Below are 9,587 nucleotides of genomic sequence, written 5' to 3'. Positions count from 1 at the left end.
ATACCATGTCATTCTACAGTCAATATCTGGGACTAAATATTGAATAAATACACAACCTTACCATTGGTTTTACGCGTAGAGATATCCCTTTTGAGACTGAGTGGTCATATATTGTCTTGAACACTCCGTTTGTGAAATATACGTGCATTTGTGATGCTTGGGTACCTTCCAAAATAGCTGTGCGTAATACCACATGTGCCGTTTATGGCGTTGTCGCCCTTTTTAGTACAGACTGGCTTGATTGACAATTCATTTATTCAGTAGGTGAGAGTATAAGCTTTCTAACGATGTATGTCTAATTTTGCTTTTGGAATAGCGTTTTATAGGTCAGCGTAACCGAAAGTTTTCTTATCATTGCATTCACTTACGCATTCGCTCTGTGGTACTGGTAGCAGTAAAAGACGCTGTTCTCATTACTCTGGTTTTATTATTTTTTACATGAACGGATGGTGTGAAGACAGTAGTAGACAGAGCGTGCCAGGTTACAGTTGGCTAACCACGATGTACTGTATGTCTTGTGATTTCAGGTGAGCGACGACGTCTAAATGTGCACAAAAGTGATATTGCATTAGTACAGTGGATGTATAAGAATGCTAGGACGTCAATGATGCTGGTAGTGTGTGTGTATGAGATTGCTAAATGTCACAGTAGCTTTGTCCATATTTTTTACAGTCTCTGGGCTCAACCCTACTACCCTTGGTTGGGAACCACTGTTAAGGATGTAGGCTACCCTGGTGTCACTAGAGCCACCATTGCAATACTTTGTTAACACCGTGTTGTACTTTTATAAAGCACTTGCAGTATTGCAGGTCACAATTCATTTTATTTATGGAGTTGTATTCAATTTATTCCTAGGGCTCAATTTTGGATGGACTTCACAGACGCAGGACACTTTAATGGCAGCAATGAACACCAGTGTCTACTCAGATTCTGCTTTAGAAATATTCTGCAGAAAGATCTCAATGAATAAACCGATCTCTGGAACAAGCACAGGATTTGGCCCTCCAGACTTGCATCATGTCCTGGGGGAATACCAAATGAACTCTACCACTTACCTCATAGGTAATCCATGTTAATTCAGAATGTACTTACTGTCAGTGAAGAGACTTGCACATTTTGATTAAAATTTTACATTTCTATTTACTCATTTGCATTACCATCTAGAAAGTAATACATTTTGATCATTTTTCAATGCTTTGGGATTAACCATCTCTGTGGTTGTTTACATTTTACTTTTAACTCCTGGGTTTTTCAATAAAGAATGACCAATGCTTTATTAGGCTATGCCTATGCCCGTTCTTTAAAATACTGGACACGCAGAAAGTAGAATGTGATTACAAATATAGCTGTCTATAATCTATGAAACTACATTAGGCCTATATACAAATGAGTAGCCTAATACACACATAAAAGGCAATCCCATGTAGTTTGAATTGGATTGTGACAAGTAATCTCTAGCAATATATTACTACCTCTGGTACTGCACTCACTGGTGACGGTCCCCCAAGACGATTGCTGAGAAATAGGGCATAAATTATATTGTTTAACTCTCAAAACCAAAAATATATATCAAGATATCAGGACCAAGGAGCATACAGCAACATAACATTAGTATGCACTGTGTGTTCCAATAGCCAGATTTTCCACTACTGAGTATCTACAAAAGTAACTAAAAGAACATCAAGGTACTTTAACAAGTAAGATTAAGTCCAAGGTGGATCTACAATCCAAATTAAGCACTAACAATATATGTATGTAACTTGCTTACATTGTTCCTCTCACGTTTGGTATGGGGCTGCTTTCATTCTGGTTCCAATGGCTGAAAGTAGTAAAACCACAGTATAAATCACACCTTACACATTAAAACTGATGATTTTAATACAAAATGTTACTAATGTTTTCATATTAGTCTGAGAATATTTCGGAAAACCTGTTCATTTTCAAAATATCACCTAATTATGTTTAAAATAATATTACACTCACCAGTGTGTCAGCGAGATCAAACTCAGCTGTACGTCTTCTACTTCCAATCACAACCTCAGTGTCAGATTCTGAATGCTCTGACCCAAGTTCTCGATCTAGATGAACCACAAAACCAGACAACGTTAGATGCTTCTGTGTGTATATGAATAATTCTGTATTAAACAGAAAGCAGTAAGTTCTGGCAAAACTAACCTTCTTCCCGGTCCTTTTCATGGAATATAAAAAGTGTAATTTGTGCATGTGTCCGGCCTACTTCTGCTTTGTATTCTTTCAGCGTGAAAGGCTTTTGTGTCCCAGGGATGTTGATGACTTTTGATCCATCAGGATACAGAAGGATGTAGGGTCCTCCTTCCATATCTTTATTGAAGTCCCTCATTTTTTTTCACAGCCAGTTTCAGGAGACTATCTGCTATGGTTTCAGGGTCTGTGCTTAAAGGGTTTTCCCACGTAGTGGCTTTAAACTGCCACTCTGCAGAGACATGACTCCAACATTTATCTGCAAGAGAAAACATGGGCACTTAATGGGCAGCCGTAGGATCATCTGGTTATAACAGATTGCTCCTCATAACGTTATTAACCGAAACCTATATTTGCTTACCTGTACCTTCTTCTGTTCCTGTTTCTTTCCTCCCTTTTTACCGAATGAGAAGTTCTGTCTTTCCTCACATTTATTTTTGCGATATTTCAAAAACTGGTTCAATGTTGGGTTGATGGATGTCGGGTTCGATAACACTACAGGAAAACATGGCCAGCAGCCATACCTCCATGCACTCTGCTCCTGCCAAAATGGCTGAAGCTAAGCAGGTGTGGGCTTGGTTAGTACTTGGATGGGAGACCACCAGGGAATACTGAGTTGCTGCTGGAAGTGGTGTTGGTGGGCCAGCAGGGGGCAATCTTCCCTCTGGTACAAATAAACCCCAATGCCCCAGTACAGTGACGGGGACACTGTGCTGTAGGAGATGCCGTCTTTTGGATGAGACGTTCAACCGAGGTCCTGACTCTCTGTGGTCATTAAAGATCCCATGACACTTATCGCTAGAGTAGGGGGTTCCCCAATGTCCTGGCCAAATCCCAGATCTGGCTCTTGCAAAAACTTGCCACTAAAAATCATCCCCAGATTTAATTGGCTAAATAAATGTTCTCTCCCTCTTCACCTTCGCTAATGTGTGGTGAGCGTTCTGGCGCAAAATGGCTGCCATGCATCACCCAGGTGGGTGCTACACATTGGTGGTGGGTGAGGTGAGTTCCCCTTCACTGTAAAGCACTTTGAGCATTTGGAAAAGTGCTATATAAATGTAATTATTAATAATAATAATAATAATAATAATAATAATAATAATAATAACATGGAAAATGTCTTGTTCAAAATGTCCGTAGCATTGTTGCTAAGCCATTTAGCTAGCTAGCTATCTAGACCAGCAGCTAGTTGCACCAGTATAACGCAAGTTTGATCGCAAGTTATTGTGTAAAGTCAACACTAAACGTTACGTTTAACTAGTTAGTTTTAAACTAAAGCTTTGTCTTTGTTTGGTTGCACCATTCATACTTATGCTAGCCTAAATCTTAACTTGACCGTAAATGATTCCATGAACCAAAGCATTGTTGCATACAGTGATGTTTTCATATTCAGACCGATCACGCACATTTGAAAGAACAAATTGCATCTCGTGCCCTTCTAACATCAAGTAATATTTATGATGGCTAAATTATTGTACTGTACTGAAATGGCTACCACCTATTCTAGCTGGTGATTTGTTATGGGCCTTTAATAGATGTATTTTGGACTGCCTTAACTCTGGTTTTTCTTTGATATATTATGAAAATATTTTTCAAATTATATTCTCTGTTATCATTTACTGAGGAACTTGTTCTTGTACTCAGAAAGAAGGTTGGTTATTTTTTGTATCTCAGCTTGCCGAAAACGAAAGCACGAGTGCACATAAATATCATCATACAAATCAAATGGGTAATCTATCCCAGAGAATTTAAATTAAATTAAGTTATGACGTAACTCTGAATTTACTATCAAACTAGCCTGCATTTGAACATTATACTGGTGCAACAGGCTGCTCGGGTCTCCAACTACGGTCCTGGAGAGCTACATGTCACTGTTTGTGCAGGCTTTTGACCAAACAACACCCTTGGGAACACACCGATTTCAGCTAACTTAGCTAGCTAACAGTTAATTATCTAGCGAATAGAATCAGATGTGCTAGGTTATGGTTGGAGAGAAAACCTCCAAGTGGGTAGCTCTCCAGGACCGGAATTAGAGACCGATGACAATGTATGCCTAACGTTATTTAGCCAAGTTAGATAGCTAGCTACATTGAATGTAGCCATCATAGATATAGAAATATGGTAGCCATAACTAGCTAGCTAGCTACATTATGTTAACCGTCCTTACCTGAAGGTGGTAAGCTCGTCGTTTCATCATGCGTGTTGCTGGTCTCCTTTAAAATCTGTAGGCCCTTGCCGCAAGAACTGCAAGTGTGGCAGTACACCGAACTGCTTTCCACAGTAATGGCAATATATATTTCCAATCTATTTCTCCTTTCTACCTATAAAGTGATGTAAGTACTACATGGTGAAACCAAGATGTATAAAAATGCCCTTTAATAAAAGCTCTGGGTCTGTGCTGGGCTCTTCATTTGCTCAGCTCAGCTGAAAAGGCGCGCAAACTAGCTACTTCCGTTAGTCCCAGACTGACACACTGTGCGTCCAATCAGCGACGAGGAATACTTCAATTTCAATTCGTACGTTCCCTTTCCATTTTCAGTGAACTTGCTGGTGTGTGTTTTTTAATTTGCTGGTGTTTTCTGAACTTGCTGGTGTGTGTTTTCTGACTTTCTGTTGTTTTGCACTTCAGGGCCACTGTAAAATCTAGATAAAAATACCAGGAAATAAAAGCTGAAATTCGGATCTGTCATCGCATGTACATCTTTTGACCTCAAACTCAATTGTCTTCAGTGTATAGCAAAAACAAAGGAATTGACCTTGCTGTTCCTATACCTTTGGAGGGGACTGTATATGAGGCACATATTCTGAGACAGAGAATGCATGCATTTTGCGAAGGCAGTGCTAATCAGTTCCAAAGAAAGAACACTAGCTTGGGATGGATAATGCATAAAAGCAATATGGGATGATTTATAATGTATATATTTAATTTTCTGTTGGAGATTAGTCTGCTTCCTAATTGTGCTCGATTTATATAATTCTATGAGCAACTCAAGCACCAATATTTAGCACCTGCTTTGCACAGGTCTAAACACTCTCTTGCGGATTTGAGGATTGTATGTTGGAGTAGGATGTGCTAATTTACAAGATGTGTAAAGACCCTAATTTACAAAATTCACTGCCAGTTAAGCAAGTTTAGCACAATATATTACCTTGTGAATAATTACATACAGTATGCATCAAGATAAAATCACTCACAGGTGAGAAATCTCTCAGACATGCATTAATCCATTACATTACCCAGTTATTAATTCCCATGCAGATGTATGGGGTCAGGTGGTAAAGCAACAAGAATTTTACAGAACTAAAAACAGAACAAAAAAACATGTTCACAATAAAGGTCTTTGTTAATGACAGTACTTTATGTAGAAGCAGCTTATATGAGTATGGGGCAATAGGGCTGTCAACATTTGCCAAAAATGTGGCTTGAATATCCCTTATAAAACACATACATTTGAATATATTCAAATATACACTAAAATTTTACATGTTGAATTAAATGTCAGAATTTGACTAACCCTACAGCTGTGTTAATTGTGTGCTATGTCCAAGATGACAAACCAATGTAATAAGATACATAACTACCATAGGTAGTAAATATATTGCTATTAATAATCAGATGTTGACATACAGTAAGTGGTATGAGAGTAGGCATGCACGGCAAAATATTTAAATGCTTGGAAATTGTATGTCATAATGAAATGTGTATCTAAGAATAGATACAATATAATTTCCCCACATTTTAATCTTTATGTCGTGCATTATGCATAGATTACTTGCATACCACATATGTCAACCCCTGTTTATCATGCTTTTTCAAAAATAGCATTAATCCACACAATTTTGAGAAATGTGACCAAAAATAATTTTTGATCCAGATGAATAATTTATAATAAAGTGCAATTAAATGTGAAAAGTATACTTTATTGGACCTTTTGGAGAGGGACCTAAAGTCAGCATAGTTTTAACATTATCCTCCCAAAACAATAGAACTCCCTCCCAAAACATTATAACTAGAAACAAAATAGGTAAAACCAATTTAAATGGTTAAGCCTGCAGGCTGTTTGCCAAAAACACCAGACAGTCCACTTGTGAAGAAGCCAGTGCCAATCTCCTTTGTATTCACTTAATTCACTATTCACTATATTCTCAGCAGATAAAAAGACATGTCTAATCACACCTGAGATGAAGTGAAAGTGCCGTGTCCATCAAACAGCATAGCTACGACCCGACCCAGTGACTTATGTTTTCAACAGAGGAGGCACAAAAATGTGAAATTTAATTCTGGTTTAATACAGCCCATGTTGAAAGGAAGATGGCTCAACAAAGACATGGCATTTTTAAAAATTTCATATTTGCATATTCATTTCCACCCTTTTTTTCAATACAAATGGCATTTAATTATCGAACCATTGTTTGACAGCACTAACTGATCTCACACCGGCACAGTACAAGCCTGTCTTGTAAGTAATACTGTAAAGACAGTAAGTAATCTGGGGTCAACTGAAATGCCCCCACCATGGCCATCTTGACCCAACCCCCCCCCCCCCCATCTCAATTCATCCCTCCAACAACTAAAATGCCTCCACCATTGCCATCTTGATTCATCCCTCCAACAACTGCAATATCTCCTCCATTTCCATCTCAACTCAAGCCCCCATCTGAAGTCCCCCCCCCCCCCCCCCCGTTCCCAAAATTGTTTGGATATGACATGTTGCTTGTGACAAAATAATCCAATCCTACATACAATACCCCCTTAGCTCACTAGCTGGCTGTAGCCTACAACTAAAATCAAAGGCTTCAATAATATCCACAACAGTTATTTTGCATTGACATGTAAAATTTTTAATAACTGACTTATTTTAAATGAATACATTTTGCATCATTATTTTGCATAATTTCATTTGGCGGTTAACTAAAGCTGCATAATTTCACTGCATTTTATTGAGACACTGGTAGAATATCAGATGCTTCTCAGTAATATTAGGATTCTAGTGTATATCTGGGTTTTAAAGCATTAAAAGACAATATAATGAATGGAACAGACATGAGCAACGAAACACTTTAGGAATGTGTGGAAACTACTTGAAGTTCATGTTTGTTATCTTGTCATTTTTTTGAGATCTGAAAATTCAGTGTGAAATTCTAAAAATGCAATTGCCCATTATTGTTTTATATGATGGTTTTATCAGTTTGCTTTTGCCACTGCTGTCATGCATCACCCAGTTGTTTGTACTGTGTTGTCATTCATTTGATTTTATTATGTAATTACTGGTGGCACGGTGGTGCAGTGGGTGTAATGGGTCCCACTGTGGCCTCATAGCAAGAAGGTCCTGGGTGTGAACCGTGTCCGAGTGGGTTTCCTCCCGCAGTCCGAAGACATGCAGATAGGTTAATTGGAGACTGTAAATTGCCCATAGGTATGAGTGTGGGAGTGTGAATGGTGTATGTGATAGATTGGCAGCCTGTCCAGGGTGTATTCCTGCCTCTCGCCCAATGCATGCTGTGATTGGCTCCAGCACCCCCTGCGACTCTGACCAGGATAAGTGGGTATAGATAATGGATGGATGGATGTATTATGTAATTTACAATGCAATGCAATGCAAAATTTGATTTGTTATATCACCTCTAACAAAGTTTGTTCATGTCTTATATTAGAGTTTATTCTATTACAGTTAAAATTACTCTGTTACAGTTGATTTTATGCATGGAGATTATGCAAAGCACTCTGCTGAAATACTGTTTTTAATACTAGATGTTTTCCCCTAGAAGTGATATGACTTTTATTTATTTTTTAAAGTGTTACATTTATGTTATCGGTAAAGCATGCTTTACTGTTGTGTCATTAGAATGTCATTTCACAGTGCTTTGCAGAACACTTCACTGCATTATGTATATGGAACTTAATTGGCTTTCTTTGTCACACATATGAACATTTCACCCACTGTCAGTGACAGACAAAAAAAAGTGTCTCATGCTAATTCTCCTGTGAATTCAACCTTTTGTTACATAGCTCAATTTATTCTAGCATATAAACCCAGGCAGGGAAACTCAGTGAATCTGTCCATTTACTTTCTCTTACTGCAGAAATGCATATTTAAATGTGGAAGGTTCATATTTAATATTTGCTTGAGGGAACTTTAATTAAATCATCTAAGGCTTAACTATTTAACAATATTAATTTGCTTTAGACAATCCCTAAATAAGGGCAGCAAAGTATATTTTACTTTGTATCACCCACTAATGCAGCTAGACATTTCCTGAAGCACCTTTGTAGTTCAATGGCATATTTTTCACTTGCAGAAGCAATATCATTATTTGTTAAAAATCCCACTGTATACTGCATATTTTAGCCATAAAATTCTTGTAAACTATAATACTTTCCTGGAACATGTAAGAATCAAGACTATATTTAAAGACATAGTTCAAAATCCACTGGAGCAATAGAAATGATCAGACAAATGTGTTTTCTGCATGTTACTGTATAGCCTATCCTTATATGAAACTGACCAATGATTACAGTATTTCAGCCTATTAAATAAATACAATATATCTGCTGTACTGAAACCCATGAAATAAATTGAATGTCTGTTTGAACACATAAAACGCATAAAGGAAGACCACATTGAATTGTGGTGGAACGAAGAAAGACAACAATGCCTGTGTTGGACCTGCACAGATCATCTGATCCTGGCATTATGAGGATTGGTGTAGTTATCTATACGATCAGTGATTCTCGGTAGCTTTGCCCGTGGGTTACAGAGACATACCAAGGACATGCTCAGAGTCACTTCTCTCAGTGCTACACATTATTGTGTCTGGGGTAAGCTCTCTCCAGTAGGTTGACTGGCATATAGATCACAGAACCTTCAGTAAATTGAGCTGTAATAAAGTTGGGCCATAGTAAAACCAAGGGAATAGCTCAGGATACTCAATCTGGATGGAATGATAAAAAAAAAACTGGGCATCCATGTGAAAATCCTAGCAGTGCAAAAACAAAAAGGTGTGGCAAGTGTACTGAGCAACCATGCATCTATTTGAATGAATCAACTCAGTGAAATTAAAGTCAAGAAAAATTAGAAAGTTAGAAATTGAAATATTATCAAGAATATATGATATAAAGATTATTCCAAGGCATCTTTAAATTGCAGTGCATTGTTTTGGTCTGATTAGGGGAAAGCAATTATGCCTTATGGCAATAACAGCATTAAATGACAAATGCATTATATTTAAGCATTATACATCTTAAAACTACAATGTAGCTGTGGGTTGGTGTGTGTGTGTGTTGGGGGGATGTGGGGTGTCTAGTTACCCTACATTTAACCCGTGGCTGTTCATCCATCACAGTAGAGTTATTCATGAATATGAAG

General features: G+C 37.8%; 1 long non-coding RNA gene across 1 annotated transcript; it reads right to left on the bottom strand.

The window, feature by feature from the left end:
* Nucleotides 1-270: 270 nt before the first annotated feature.
* LOC135241907 (uncharacterized) lies at nucleotides 271-2,386 on the bottom strand. Its single transcript, XR_010326158.1, has 4 exons — nucleotides 2,176-2,386; nucleotides 1,984-2,078; nucleotides 1,769-1,819; nucleotides 271-1,515 (listed from the first exon to the last, which is right to left on the bottom strand). It is a non-coding gene; the product is annotated as an uncharacterized LOC135241907 (long non-coding RNA).
* Nucleotides 2,387-9,587: the final 7,201 nt, after the last annotated feature.

Source organism: Anguilla rostrata, chromosome 1 (genome assembly GCF_018555375.3).
Source record: "Anguilla rostrata isolate EN2019 chromosome 1, ASM1855537v3, whole genome shotgun sequence".
Taxonomy (NCBI): Eukaryota; Metazoa; Chordata; class Actinopteri; order Anguilliformes; family Anguillidae; genus Anguilla; species Anguilla rostrata.
The sequence above is the reverse complement of the archived record's forward strand: the minus strand, read 5'-3'. Positions and strand labels throughout refer to the sequence as shown.